This window comes from Bos indicus x Bos taurus, chromosome 29 (genome assembly GCF_003369695.1).
Source record: "Bos indicus x Bos taurus breed Angus x Brahman F1 hybrid chromosome 29, Bos_hybrid_MaternalHap_v2.0, whole genome shotgun sequence".
Taxonomy (NCBI): domain Eukaryota; kingdom Metazoa; phylum Chordata; class Mammalia; order Artiodactyla; family Bovidae; genus Bos; species Bos indicus x Bos taurus.
The window spans coordinates 12,120,179-12,133,976 of NC_040104.1; the positions used below are offsets into that span (position 1 = coordinate 12,120,179).

General features: G+C 45.4%; 1 pseudogene; it reads left to right on the top strand.

Annotated features, from left to right (window-relative positions):
* The first annotated feature begins 1,270 nt into the window (after positions 1-1,270).
* Positions 1,271-12,463, top strand: LOC113885753 (annotated as a pseudogene).
* The last annotated feature ends 1,335 nt before the right edge of the window (positions 12,464-13,798 follow it).

A 13,798-nucleotide genomic window follows, 5' to 3' on the forward strand; every position in this document is an offset into this window, starting at 1 on the left:
AGTTTTGACCTTTATTGAAACCAGGATGTTTTCTACATACCTTTCCATTTACAAGGGTCTTATGTTATGTACATTATCTTCTGGCCCGGAGGCCTGTTGACATTTTATGACCCTTTTCTGGTAAAGATTGGTCAACCAGAAAACTTGTTTTCCCTTAAAGTGTTTTTTCTTTATTTTTTCAATCTGTGTCAGCCTCAGAGAGTATTAAATAATGTTACATTCTTATGGAGCAAAGGTGCAGTGGGTTACAACAACAAAAAAAGAACTTATTAACTCAAAGGTCTAATGTTGTTAATGCCAAGGCTACTACTTGTTTTTCCTACATTCCAACCATATTAACTAATGCACTCCCAGGCACACAATGGATAAGGGATATGGAAACTTGGCAGCAAGCATTGGCTCAACAATGAAACCCTTCACCAGTACTATTATAATAATTTTTCACCCCCCGAAGGGCTCTATGTCCATTAGGACTTTTAGAATGCTTAGGCTTCCCATGCCTTTTATGGTTGGGAAGTTGTGAACAATCATGTGAGTTAGTTGCAAGAGTATGGATAAACCTGCCAAGCAAGCTAAAATGCCAACAGAGGGGTTTGAATTAAAATATTCCTTTCATGCCCAAGAGACTTATTAACTAGAGCCCTAAGTTGATTTTCTTCAGAGAAAGGTGGCCAGGGATAGCCCCCTGTTAATGTCAGAAGAGTTGGTGAAAGGCATAATATAGTAAACAGTAGACAGACAGACTTTGGTTTCAGGGTAGATGCTCGAGCAGGTTGAGGGAGTCCCTCGAGTCCTCATCAGCCTTGCCTGTCAGGTTTCCTCCACATGACCTTGTCATGGGTGGGATCTCCTGTGCTGGCTCCCGGCAATGCATATCTCATGAAGTGGCTAGGAAGATGACATGAAACCATGAATGTCAAGCATGGTCCTTAGTATCCATTTTCATGATGTTCTTAGCAGTTTTTTCCTCCAAGTAGGCAAGGTTCTCCATCTTCTTAGATGTCCATACAGATCAGTTTGATTTTCCAATCAAGCTTCGAGGAAGAGATTGCAGTTGAATTCTATGTATTCTGAGAAGCTTCAAAGTCCACTCACCAAGGACACTAATTAACTCGAGATTTTGTTGAGACCTTTGTGTTTTTTTCAGACCTATTTTTGGCCTAAAGACCTAAACTTCGGCATGTCAGAGCATATATAATTAGGGACTCCCAGTCACCACTACATGCTAAGAAACTGAACTTTCCTGAGTACTTGGAGCCAGGAGAGAAGCATGAAGTGGCTTGTGCTCCTCGACCTGGTGGCCTTCTCAGATTGCAGAGTCATGTAAGTATGGAGACTGTAAGCCACATCATATTAATTTCTGCAATTTTTCTTTTCATCTGATTATTATATTCATCCATTTTAGAAGGGAATGGAATATTTCCTTGACAATCTTAAAGTTCAACCTTTACTTATTGAGAAGTACTTTTCTATAGGAACTGTGGGTCCCAGGGTCTTGGTGTAGATTTGCATAGCTGCACAACTCTTGGGGTCCAGTCATGTCATGACTTATTGAAATTGGAACTCCTTGCAATTGTTCAGTGCACAGTCAATGCAGATGTAGGTGTGGTCCTGTGGAATAGCACTTTTCTACATTTTATTTAGCATGTTCTCTTTGTTCCCTCTCTACTTCAGTGTGTATAAGTCTATGTCTGCATCTCTGTATCACTGTCATGTATCTCTCCATCTCTTTGGAAGTCTCTGAGTGTATTTCTCTCTGTGTTGTTTTCTTTTAATTTTTCATTTGACTCATCTTTCCTTCTCAAGCCTCTACATTTCTATAACTTGTTCCCTATCTCCTGGATTCTTTTTTCAACTATTTCTTCTCTTTCAACTTGGAGAAACATTGGGAGAGCTACTTATACACTGTTTTATATCTGACAAGCAGTGTGACCACAGCCAATTCACAAGCCTCTTGCATTTCTAATTCCTCCCTTGTAAAAAAGGATAGGAATCCCCCTTCTGCCTCCTTTCCTGAGATTCTATGAGAAGGATACAGTGGAATGGCAACAGCAATGATAGTGGCTGTCATTGTTGAGACTTCCTATTTATCAGACACCTTATATCCATCACTTCACTATCCCCAAGATATCCTATTTGGAGGGTTTGAATCATTACATTCCACTATTTTACCAAAGGGGAGACTGGGAACCCACATGGTCATATGGCTTACCCAGCATTACAGAACAGAATCTTTATTCAAACCTATGTCTTTGGGTTCAGCAATACGTGAACCATGAACTTTCAGATGTTCAAGCTGGTTTTAGAAAAGGCAGAGGAACCAGATTGCCAGCATCTGCTGGATTATGGAAAAAGCAAAAGAGTTCTAGAAAAACATCTATTTCTGCTTTATTGACTGCCAAATCCTTTGACTGTGTGGATCACAATAAACTGTGGAAAATTCTGAAAGAGATGGGAATACAAGACCACCTGAACTGCCTCTTGAGAAACCTATATGCAGGTCAGGAAGCAACAGTTAGAACTGGACAAGGAACAACAGACTGGTTCCAAATAGGAAAAGGAGTATGTCAAGGCTGTATATTGTCACCCTGATTATTTAACTTCTATGCAGAGTACATCATGAGAAACCCTGGGCTGGAAGAAGCACAGGCTGGAATCAAGATTGCCGGGAGAAATATCAATAAACTCAGATATGCAGATGACACCACCCTTATGGCAGAAAGTGAAGAGGAACTAAAAAGCCGCTTGATGAAGGTGAAAGTGGAGAGTGAAAAAGTTGGCTTAAAGCTCAGCATTCAGAAAATGAAGATCATGGTATCTGGTCCTATCACTTCATGGGAAATAGATTGGGAAACAGTGGAAACAGTGTCAGACTTTATTTTGGGGGGGCTCCAAAATCACTGCAGATGGTGACTGCAGCCTTGAAATTAAAAAATATTTACTCCTTTGAAGGAAAGTTATGACCAACCTAGATAGCATATTGAAAAGCAGAGACATTACTTTGCCAGCAAAGGTCCGTCTAGTCAAGGCTATGGTTTTTCCAGTGGTCATGTATGGATGTGAGAGTTGGACTGTGAAGAAAGCTGAGCACTGAAGAATTGATGCTTTTGAACTGTGGTGTTGGAGAAGACTCTTGAGAGTCCCTTGGACTACAAGGAGATCCAACCAGTCCATTCTGAAGGAGATGAGCCCTGGGATACCTTTGGAGGGAATGATGCTGAAGCTGAAACTCCAGTACTTTGGGCACCTGATGCGAAGAGTTGACTCATTGGAAAAGACTCTGATGCTGGGAGGGATTGGGGGCAGGAGGAGAAGGGGACAACAGAGGATGAGATGGCTGGATGACATCACTGACTCGATGGATGTGAGTCTGAGTGAACTCTGGGAGTTCGTGATGGACAGGGAGGCCTGGCATGCTGCACTTAATGGGGTCGCAAATAGTCGGACACGAGTGAGCAACTGAACTGAAGTGATCCATAAAATTCTGATAATAAGGTGACTCATAAAAATGATTAGAAAATACACGGTGCCATTGCAATGACAGTAATACCTTGACAATGACACCTAATTGTAGCATATTATTTGTTTTCTTTGTCAAATGTTCAGTGAAAAAATACCTCTAAGGAAAGTGAAGACCATGAGAAATACCTTCAGTGAAAAAAACATGCTGAACAATTTCCTCAAGGAACATGCTTACAGACTGCCTCAGATTTCTTCCTGTGGCTCAAATATAATTATTCACCCCTGAGGAACATCATGGATGTGAGTGTTTTGGGAGGATGGTGCTCCAAAGCACCCCCTGATGCTCTAGCCTACCACTGGGGCTCAACTGGAGATGCCAGGTGGGAGGCTGGGGCTGGGGCTCCTGCAGGAGCAGAAGCACTGGGCCAAAGAGGCCCCACCCAGAGGAGATGGCACTATCATCCTCAACTCTTGTCTTGGTGACTGGGCTCAGAAATTTCCAGGTGGCAGGTAAACATCCATTTCTGTGTCAAAGATGTGTCATTGGTTTGAGGGAGATGGTTCCTTCTGAGCAGAGGGAAATACGACCCACTACAGTTCTCTTGCCTGGAAAAACCCAAGAACAGAGAGGCCTGGTAGGCTGCAGTCCATGGGGTCGCTAAGAGTCGGACATGACTGAGTGACTTCACTTTCAATTTTCACTTTCCTGAATTGGAGAAGGGAATTGCAACCCACTCCAGTGTTCTTGCCTGGAGAATCTCAGGGATTGTGGAGCCTGGTGGGCTGCTGTCTATGGGGTTGCACAGAATCAGACACGACTGAAGCGACTCAGCAAAGCAGCAGCAGCAGCAGCAATTCCTTCTGAACTAAGGGAGTGAACTAGTTACAGATGAAGAGTGAACCACCACTGATCAGAAGATAGAACCAACTGCAAAGCAATTGTGAATAACCAGGCAGAGGAATTCAGTTTCCACAGATGCAAGAACCACAGCAGTAAAGTTATTGAACCCGTATTCCATGTAAGGCCATCAGAATCCAACACAGCGGTTACGGTTTTTCAACTATAAAAATGGCTTATTTTGTCTTCAAGAATGCCCACGCCAGCCTGAGCGATAGGCAAACAGTAAATACATGTCAAATGAAAGGGTCACTTGTGTGGTGTTGATTGGATGTGATCTGAGTTTGGAGGGAGTGGCTGGGGTTGATCAAGAAGGACCTCCTGGATAAGGGGGTGCAAAGGCTGGGTTTGGAGAGACTACAGAGTTTCTCAAATGAAGGCAACAGGACTTCCCTGGGTGTCCAATGGTCCCGGATGCCCAGTGGTTATGCCTCTGAGCTTCCAATGCAGGAGGTACCACTTCAATGCCTGGTCATAGAATCAATATCCTGCATACAATGTAGCATAGGAAAAAAAAAATCAAATGCAAGCACCTCTGTGATCAAAGGCTGTGAGCTTCACAGTGGTTGGAAAGTGATCTCAAGAGATACATAGCACCCAGAGGGAGACATCAGTGTGGGAATAGAGGGTAGCCAGTTCTTCACTAATCCACTCCCTCCTTCTATCTGTAGATGCTCTACATGGGTAACATCACCAATGGAACACCCACTCAGGAATTCCAGGTTATCTTTGACACAGGCTCATCTGACTTGTGGGTGCCCTCCCTCTTTTGCCCCAGTCCAGCCTGTTGTGAGTACAGACACCCTGTACCCGGACCATCCTTCACTTGCCCTGCCACCCTGTTTCCATCCTTGGCACCTGATGACACTCATCTCTTGTGTCTGCAGCTACACAAGTTAGGTTCAGACATTACAAGTCTTCCACCTTCCAGCCTACCCAAAACACCTTCTGGGTAGCCTATGGATCTGGGAGCATGAAGGGATTTATTACTTATGACACTGTTCGGGAAACATGTAAAGAGAAGCTGAGTCAGGACTGGCTATGGAGTGACCCCTGCTTGCAAAACAGGTGCGGGACCATCTGTCAGGACCCTTCCTAGCCTAACTCCCATAGGTATTGACCATCTTATCCACAGGATCCTGTCCCTGGGGAGGCAGTACCCATGGTGACACACAAGCAAACAGATTAGCTAACCCAGGGAGTGGGTTGAGGTGTGGACTTGCAGCTCCTCTGCCCATGAGCAGTTCAAGACTCATTTTGCTGGGAGCGAGAAAAGGGGAAAAAAATAAATCACCTACTTTTATATTCACAGACTGTTCCAGGCAGTTTCAGGTAATACTTGGTTTAATCCTGCAACAACCCCACACAGCAGGTGGTCTGATTAGCTCATGAGACATATGAGGAAACTGAAGTGCAGACAGCAAGGGCCTTGCTGAAGTCACACATGTGGTAAATGGTGGAGCTGGGTTGGGTTTTCAGGACTGAAATTGCTGTAGGGTGTTTAGGGACAGGATAAAAATGATCTGGGGATCCTTGGGGCAGTCAAGGGCTTCAGGTATCCATAGTGGAAACTGGAGGCCGGAGATGTCAAGGGGCCTGATAAATGAGTTCTCACTCTAGGGTGCCTTTGAGAGTCTAATAAAATGTATGGCCTGCCTCCCCAAAGTACTTGAGTAGTTCCCCCCTCTCTCTTTATCTCTCATACACATTTGCACAAATACACACATATCCCCAAAAGTGAATTTCCCAGGCAGCAGTTTCATTGATACCTGCAAGAAAGACTATGTTTTTGGATTCTGTCTTCCTGGACAGATGCAGAATTCACAGTACCTTACAGAGAATTCACTCCATTCCTGTCATTAGGTCATAGTGTTGACAGAAAAGGCTACCTTGCTCTCGACTCATTTTGTCCACAAGGGGGCACTAATGGGTCCTGGCCTGACTCTTGGTTACCCCACCTGTACAGAAGCCACAAGGCCAATTTGACTCACTCAAGTGGTGTTTTTCAGAGGGGCAGATGTTTTAAAATTCACAGCCTCTCACAAATGAAACACAAATTTTCCTCCCAACATGGTCTAACCGTTTGAGGTCCACCAAAAACACAGCCCAGCCTCAATTCTTCTCTGAGGATTTAATGGCAATGCACCCCAGCCCAGTCCTAGCCCCAATTCTTGTATCTGTAAGTGGGAACACCCTTCTTTCCCACAGATAAGGGACCTTGTAAGTACTGACTAGCTGTTCGGTCTAAGCGTTGTGGAATACGGGTCTGAGGGTGTACCTTTTGCAGGTCAGGAAGCAACAGTTAGAATAGGACATGGAGCAACAGACTGGTTCCAAATAGGAAAAGGAGTATGTCAAGGCTGTATATTGTCACCCTGATTATTTAACTTCTATGCAGAGTACATCATGAGAAACCCTGGGCTGGAAGAAGCACAAGCTGGAATCAAGATTGCCGGGAGAAATACCAACAATCTCAGATATGCAGATGACACCACCCTTATGGCAGAAAGTGAAGAGGAACTAAAAAGCCTCTTGATGAAAGTGAAAGTGGAGAATGAAAAAGTTGGCTTAAAGCTCAGCATTCAGAAAATGAAGATCGTGGCATCTGGTCCTATCACCTCATGGGAAATAGATGGGGAAACAGTAGAGACAGTGTCAGACTTTATTTTTTTGGGCTCCAAAATCACTGCAGCCATGAAATTAAAAGATGCTTACTCTTTGGAAGAAAAGTTATGACCGACCTAGATAGCATATTGAAAAGCAGAGACATTACTTTGCCAACAAAGGTCTGTCTAGTCAAGGCTATGGTTTTTCCAGTGGTCATGTATGGATGTGAGAGTTGGACTGTGAAGAAAGCTGAGTGCAGAAGAATGATGCTTTTGAACTGTGGTGTTGGAGAAGATTCTTGAGAGTCCCTTGGACTGCAAGGAGATCCAACCAGTCCATTCTGAAGGAGATCAGCCCTGGGATATCTTTGGAGGGAATAATGCTGAAGCTGAAATTCCAGTACTTTGGCCACCTCATACAAAGAGTTGACTCATTGGAAAAGACTCTGATGCTGGGAGGGAATGGGGGTAGGAGGAGAAGGGGATGACAGAGGATGAGATGGCTGGATGGCAACACTGACTCGATGGATGTGAGTCTGAGTGAACTCCGGGAGTTGGTGATGGACAGGGAGGCCTGGCATGCTGTGATTCATGGGGTCTCAAAGAGTCAGACACGACTGAGCGACTGAACTGAACAGAACTGGGCTTGAACTACCCTAACATATACGTCTTTGGAGCTATCCCCACCTTTGACAACCTGAAGAATCAAGGTGCCATTTCTGAGCCTGTTTTTGACTTCTACTTGAGCAAGTAAGTCTGAGATGGACACTCCCTTTCTCCAAATTAGCTATAAGATGCTTTCAGTTGCACAAAAATTATTGAACACTTGATAAAGAAGAATCCTGAGAGATAATCTAACCCAGGATAAATATAGCCCCAGGGCTGTACCTGGCTTCACCACTGGCCTTTATAAATAACATTTTATTGGAACACAACCCTACTCCTGGACTCAAGACCAGTAACTTGGTCTAGGGGGTTGAGCAAGGAGGAAGACTAATGGAAGGCCACTGGAAACAATTTGGAGGAAAAAGCAATATGATTTGCTTATGAATTTGATCAGGAAGGAAGGAGAAGGATGATGGATATCTTTCCTTCCTCATTTGTATTCCACTGGGAGCCCTGGCCAGCAACCCAATTTGCAAGAGCCAGTGAAAAATGAAAGTGTGGGACACAAAACAAACATGTGGGACCTCTTGTTCAAGAAATACGAGGCATTTCAAGACAGGGAGATTAGAGGTGGGGTCCCTTCTGAGTGTGGCGCCTTTTGAACAGTAGAGGTCATAGGCCAGCAGAGCGAAATCTGGGTGTCCTGAACCCACACCCTTAGAACTCCCAGGCTTTGATTTTCCTGAAAAATGACAAGCTGGACAAGAAGAAAACCAATATGCTTCAGCACCGTGTCCTCTGAGTGTGTCTGAGCACTCAGGTCGCAGGAGGTAGGGCGTCTTCAGAAGATAGAGTGGGTGGAGCCAAGCCAGGTGACTCAGGTTCTAACCTGCTCTGTTCCACTCATTAGCCAGTAACCGACCTTGGTCTAGATCTCAATAGCTCTTAGCCTTGATTTCTGCATCTGTACATGGGGACCTTATTAGGGCCGTGATAGGTGGACCATCAGAGCTCTCAGACAGTGCTGTTGTTACTGTCCTCCAAGGATCCCCACTCTTTTCTCTCTACACATGCAGGCGAAAGGCAGTGAGATGATGTTTAGTGGGGTGGATAAATCTTACTACCAGGGAGCGCTCAACTGGACACCATTGATCCAAACGGGCGACTAGAGTGTACACATGGACCAGTAAGCCTCTCCCTCTGAGGGTCAGCTCAAGTGATGCTCCTGCTACTGTACATGGACACAGGCAGACACACACAAATGCATTCTCAGACACACAGTCACACAGACATATACACCACCCACAATGACACTGACACACAGACACATTGAAGCACACAAGCAGACACATATAAACATACACAGAGACACATATAAACATGCATAGCTAGTCAGAGACACACAAGCACTCACAGAGACACATACAAACACACATACAGACACAAATACACAAGCAGATAGATATGCAAACAACCCATGGGTTCATAATCCCCAGGCCTTCTGACCAGGGCTCTACCAGGGTCCTAAAAGGGTCTGGAGAGGTCTGTGCAGCTGGGAGAGGATTGCACCCACTGCCCTGTGAGGCGTGGAGCATGGCTAGAGGACTCTACAGTGTGATGAACAGAGGATCAGGGAGAATTTCTCCAGCCTGAAGAGAGGTATAAGATGAGCAACTGTCCGGAGCTATCTTCGACCAAGGAAGTTCTCAGTACAGATAAATGTCAGATAAAAAACAGGGAAAGTCCTGAACAAATCACAAGAACTGGTCTCCTAAGGAAGCAACTACTAAGAAGTGTAGAGAGATTTGCTGGAGTCTAAAGATGTGAAAGCAACAACTGAAAAAGACACCCCAAGTTCATGGGCACACAGTGGGGCAGGGGCTATAACAGAATCAGGAAGGTGGAATCCAGGAGTGACCTGAGAACAAGAGGCATAATTGATAGGATTCTGTGTGATACCCTCAGACAAAAGCTGACCCGTCCTTTGGAGTTTCTGTGGGCTAGTCATGTATTTCCTGGCCAGGGTCTCAGCGTCTGAGCTGGTTGTAGGAGTAGTGCTGGCAGACACCCCCTCCCAGAGGAGCCCCTCTCTCCCATCATAATGAGAATCAGCTGCCCTCTTGAATCTCAGTCTTCACTCTGTGATTGACCCGTTATTTGTTCCCAATCAGATACAGCGCTATGGATGTTTCTCATTCATTATTCTCACAGTCTTCATTCACTCACTAAACAGACAAGCCTTGGGTATCCACTGTGTGCCAGGCACTTTAAGGAGGCAATAAGGTAAAACTTGCCCTCCCATCTAAGAAGGCAGATGCACAGGAAACGAGACACACACATAGTGAATTGTGACTTTGGTACATGCTAGACATGAGGAAGTGTCTACAGAGACTGTCAGGAAAGGAGACTGATAATCAGTGGGGAAAAGACTTCCCTGAAACCATGACAATTAAGCTGGAATCTGGAAGATGAGAAGAAATTTGCTAGTCAAAGGGGAGGCTGCTCCTCTAGGAAGGAAGACCAGCTTGTGTCAACGGGCAAAAGAGCCTGGTGTATTCAAGTACTGCATTCAAGAATGTCAAGGAAGGTGCTGTGTTGGGAGCAAAGGAAAAGAGGGCAAGAGACAAAGGGCTGTTTAGAAGACAGTCAGGAAGGGGGCATCTCTGGGTAAACTCAGAGGGGCCTTGATGCCTGCTTAGTCATACTGTGTCTCAGCATCTCCATGAAAAAAAAGGTTATTGCTTGTTCTGGTGGCTGTGAGCCCTTTGTGGATACTGGGACATCACTGATCCTTGGCCCAAGAAGACTGGTCAATAATATCCAGAAACTCATCAGCGCCACGCCAAGGGGTTCCAAGGTGAAGGGTCATGCCCCAGGGTCACTCCCAGTCTCCACACACAAGAAGCATCTCCAGGGCCAACCTCTTTCCCTCTCTCTCTAATAGCACTACGTTTCATGTTTTGTGGTCAGTACCCTGCCCTCTATTATCTTTACCATCAATGGTATCAACTACCCAGTCCCAGCTCAAGCCTACATCTTCAAGGTGAGGAGAGGACCCTGAGGGGTGGTTCTCAAATAGGAACTTGCAGGAACCCTTGGGCTGCTGCATGGAAGAGGGTGCCCTCTGCAGGCCATCTCACACTATTGCAGATGCTGCTGAGCCTTGGGGCTGACCAGAGACTCCCACAACATGAACCACTTGAGAGTAAATGGCTGTCTGGGACACTGATCATCCTGAAATAAATGTGGAGATACCACGCCATGCTGGCATGGTGGGAGTCACAAGGAGATGGGATCACTCAGTGTTCAAAGAGCTTCGGTTCAATCTGAACCCACAGGTGGATGAACCCAGAAGGTCAGCTCTAGCAGTCCTTTAAATAAGTCATATGACAAGGAGAATGGCTGGGGACACTCCCAGTGTGCTGTCCCACCATAGGGATTAACAGTCTCCCTTCCCTTCTTGCAGTTTTCCCGGTTTAGATGATAAATTACATTGTCATCCTAGTTCTCAGATGCATCTTCCCCTTACTCTGGCCGGGTGCCCACTTTGTGAATTGGGATACCCGACCCCTCTGTGGGGAGGCTGGATGTTAATGTGAATAAAGGGTGCAAGGTGACTGCTCAGCCCTGGCACAGGGTGGAGGCTTCATGTCAGCTCCCTAGGGGAGTTCAGAGCTGGCTGATGGGCTCAAAGAAGACTTTGAGGAAGGGAGGGAATTTCAGGAATTCTAAAACTGCAAACTCATGGAGCCATATGGAGGGTCGCTTGGTTCTGGGCAAAACTGCACTGGATTTCATGCAAATGGCATCCCAAGGTGCTCTGCATTGAGGCACTGGGTACTTAATCTGGGTGATAAGGGCTACGGACTGACCTGTGGGGTTGGAAAACCAGAGTAGGTTACCCAACCAAGCCTGGAGTGGCCAAAGAGGGTGAGTGTGGGCCAAAGGAGGCTTCCCAGAGTTTCTAACTTAAATCTTCAATAACGTGTTGTGGGCACTGTTCTATTTAAGATGGATAACCAACAAAGGGTTACTGTGTAGAACGGGGAACTCCGGTTAATTATATGACAACCTGGATGGGAGGGGTATTTTTGCCACCAGGATACATGGATATATATGGTTGAGTCTGTTTACTGTCCCCCTGAAACTCAGAATATTGTTAATCAGCTATACTCCAATACAAAAAATAGATTTTTAATAAAGTACAGATTGTGGGGATGCAGGAGGAGAACCAGCATTCTCTGTAGAGAAAACAAGGAGCAGGGGTCAGAAGGAAATAAACAGGGAGAGAGGACAACTATGGACACTCTTTTTCTTTTCTAAAAATTTTATTGAAGTGTGGCTAATCTTCAGTGTTGTGTTAAGATCTGCTGCACAGCAATGTGACTCAGTTATGCACATACAGAAATATATAATACTTTTCTTATTCTTTCTCATGTGGTTTATCACTGGATATTTAATATATTTCCTTATGCTCTACAGTAGGACTTTGTGGTTTATCATTCCTCTGTATCCCCAACTCCCAGTCCTCCCCTCCCCCATACCCTCCCTCATGACAACCTCATGTCAGGCCTTATTTGGTTGTGGATGAACTCTCATATCCCCTGCTAATGAGAAAATCCCTTGATATTTACTAAAAGAGGGAAATAAAACCAGGAATTTTTTATTGCTGAGTCTGGATATTTGTGTGAGTCACAGGTAAGGGCTCAGGCTGACTGGTGTGTGTCTCTGACTCTCCCAGGATTCTAGAGGCCACTGCTATACCACCTTTAAAGGGAATACAGTGAGGACATCTACAGAGACCTGGATGCTGGGTGACGTCTTCCAGAGGCTGTATTTCTCAGTCTTTGATCGAGGAAATGACAGGATTGGCCTGGCACAGGCAGTATAAATGTTTGGAGTGGTTCAGGAATCAGTAAGGCCGCTCCGAGCAAACAATAAATCACACTTAGGGTACTCCTGCCCAGGATGCTGGTGAACTGTATTTGGTGGTCTGCACACCCTATTCTCAATAAAGAATAAAGTGTTTTACTCGTAATGGTGCTGAAACAAATGGGTGCCTCTGTTTGTGTCTGGGAGGTGTACAGTGTTCGGGAAGGATCTAGAACCAAGTCTGAATCACAGTTGAGAGGAGCCCACTTCCGACTGGCTTCCAGGAAATGGGAGACTCATTAAAATGATTCTGGGAATCCAGGACACAAGACTCAGAAGCACACATGATTGTCAATTTCCTCCAGAACTACATGACTGAAGCTGGGGAGAGGCAGCCCCAAAGAAAGCAACTGGGAGATAGTCTAGGCCATGGAATGGTTTGTGATGACCCACCAACTGCACCACCTCCTCAATCAGAGGAATTATAAGGGGTAATGAAATAAACTCTCTTCATCCCATCTCAAGGGATCTTATCACTGGGCTTCTCCTCCAGGGGAGTTTGGGTGAGGTACTTCATGCAGAGCTGGTTCCTTCTTGTTCCCACACCCCAGTCACCAGGTCTCTGCCACATAAGTCTGCTTTGTCCTTTCCAGTCCTTCTTGGTAAGTGGTGGCCCCAGTGGATCCCTGAGCCACCCTCCTCCTCCAGGGCCCAGAATGCCCCTTGCTTGGCCTCCAATGCTGCTGGGGAGAATGCAACGCCTGTATTGAGAGACCCAGGGTACTCAGAGCCTTCAACCTTTCTGAGTTTCTCCATGGGTGGGGATACAAACAGTTTGCTTGGAGCTGCCATGGTCAGGTACTTTTGCAGTGGAACCATCTGTTCTTTCCCCCTGGAGGCCCTCAGTAGATGCCTCAGCTGAGCCAGCAGGGGTCCCAGGTTGATTTCCTTTCAGATTGACTGGTTTGATCTCCTTGTTGTATAAGGGACTCTCAAGAATCTTCTAAAGCACCACAGTTCAAAACCTCAATGCTTTGGCATTCACCATTTTGTATGGTCCTGATCTCACATCTGTTCATGATTATTGGAAAAATGATAGCTTTGACACTACAGACCTCTGTAGCAAAGTGAGTCTCTGCTTTTTAATACACTGTGCAGGTGTTTCATAGCCTTTCTTCCTTCCAAGGAGCAAGTGTCTTTTAATTTTGTGGCTGCAGTCAAGGTCCATAGTGATTTTGGAGCCCAAGAAAATAAAATCTGCCACTATTTCCACTTCTCATTCATCTATATGCTATGAAGTGGTGGGACTGGATGCCATGAATGTTGAGTATCTTTTTGTGAATTGTTTTTTGAA